General features: G+C 42.6%; 1 non-coding gene across 1 annotated transcript; it reads right to left on the bottom strand.

Moving 5' to 3' along the window:
- Positions 1–1,019: 1,019 nt before the first annotated feature.
- Trnat-ugu (transfer RNA threonine (anticodon UGU)) lies at positions 1,020–1,094 on the bottom strand. The gene has a single exon. It is a non-coding gene; the product is annotated as a tRNA-Thr (tRNA).
- Between the last annotated feature and the right edge of the window lie 880 nt (positions 1,095–1,974).

The following is a 1,974-nucleotide window of genomic DNA, read 5'->3' as shown; positions in this document are numbered from 1 at the left end:
TTCAATAAAAAATGGCGCCCGTAATTATGATTTGATCAAGGGCCTGCGAGACTGGAGTACGCAGAGCGCGTGCAGTGTGGCACCTCATATGTTACCTGAATTCAAAAATGGGTAACATCAGTTGATACTACATTATTCCTCTGAAATTGAAAATGGATAACATCAGTCGATAAAACATAAAATTTATGGGAGCGTATACCTAACCGCAATGAAACAACCTTAAATTTAACGATACAGTGCTAATTCGAACTTTGAGTTCGATTTTTGAGGGTTTGTTTCACTCCTTATGCCTACACAAAAATTAGTTAATATTAACAAATGTCATATTATAGCTATAAGTTCCTAAGAAAAGTGTTTACTTTTAGGGGTCAGAGGTAGATGTTAAGAGAACGAACCACTTTTAATTTATGCTGCATGCCGTTCTGAGAAAATAGTTACCCGAAAAAAATGTGTTCAAAGTTTAGGGAAAACATTTAGTTATATTATTACTTCGATTTGCATGAACTGAGTGTTACATATATATTTTTAATGTCGCTGAAAACGAATCTGAAGTCAGATTTTCAATATTCAAAACAGCTAATCCAATACGGAGGGCAACCGATTATGTTTTGACCAATTTTTACCAAAAATGTATTTTCGTTATTTACGTTTAGTCTGCAAGTCAAGGAGTATTTATCAACCCTTCCTCTACCTCTGATTGTTCCTAGACAGCAACTTCCTGTTCTTCTTGGCAGGAAAAGCCGATCTGTCAAAGCTGGATATGCAGCACTCGGCAGCCTGCACTTGATATTCGTCCGTATTTTCGGTGAGTATGTTTGCATGCATTCTGCAGTATGAATCATTTTGAGCACGTGCGACACGGGACGAGTTATCATCTACATCTATATGGATACCCTGCAAAACACATTTAAGTGCCTGCAAAGGGTTCATCGAATCACCTTCACAACTGATAATTAATTGAAACCCTCAGCTGCCGACAGGTGTTGTTGATATACTTCGATGGGGACAGCTGAAAAGTGTGCCCCTACTGGGACTCGAACCCAGAATCTCCTGCTTACAAGGCAGACGCTCAATCCATCTGAGCCATTGAGGGCACACATGAACAGCACGACTGCAGGAATTTATCCCTCGCACGCTTCCCGTGAGACTCACACCCCGAACCGTCCACAATCCGCATACGTAATGTACTTAATAGGTATTTGTCCATCCACTCATTACTGGCTCACACTAAGGTGACGATTCCCGTAAGAGTTCCGGCAACCTGTGCGCATTCGCACAGACGAAGGTCAATGGCTGGGTAACGTTTAACCATAGATATGAAGATAGTAACTGCTCTCGAAAGAACAGGCGCCACTGACGACCTTGCAACTCTTCTAGAATACATGATAGACCGGCCGATGTGGCCGAGCGGTTGTAGGCGCTTCAGTCGGGAGCCACGCGACCGCTACGGTCGCAGGTTCAAATCCTGCCTCGAGTATGGGTGTGTGTGATGTCCTTAATTTAGTTAGGTTTAAGTCGTTCTAAGTTCTAGGAAACTGATGACCTCAGCTGTTAAGTCCCAAAGTGCTCAGAGCCATTTGAACCATCAGTCCCTATGTTTACACACTACTTACAGTAACTTATGCTAAGGACAACACACACACAACCATGCCCGAGGGAGGACTCGAACCTCCAACAGGGGGAGCCGCGCGAACCGTGACAAGGCGTTGGACACATGGCGGGTACCCCGCGCGGCTCATGGCAGCCGTGACACTGCTTCAAACAATGGACTGTAGAAACTTTTGTAAAGCACGGATTAAAAAAAAAAAAACTTTCTGTTCCAAGAGTCTAGACAAGTACACCTTTAAAAAATGCAACTACAAAGAAATTGAATTTTCGAACGTTTTGAATGAGAACCTGTCCTTATGGAACACCGTTGATCAAATGTCACAGGGATTATATACTCAGGTTTCACATGTGGATTAACACTTTCTA

Source organism: Schistocerca gregaria, unplaced genomic scaffold, assembly GCF_023897955.1.
Source record: "Schistocerca gregaria isolate iqSchGreg1 unplaced genomic scaffold, iqSchGreg1.2 ptg000387l, whole genome shotgun sequence".
Classification (NCBI taxonomy): domain Eukaryota; kingdom Metazoa; phylum Arthropoda; class Insecta; order Orthoptera; family Acrididae; genus Schistocerca; species Schistocerca gregaria.
This window is presented reverse-complemented; position numbering and strand designations above follow the sequence as displayed.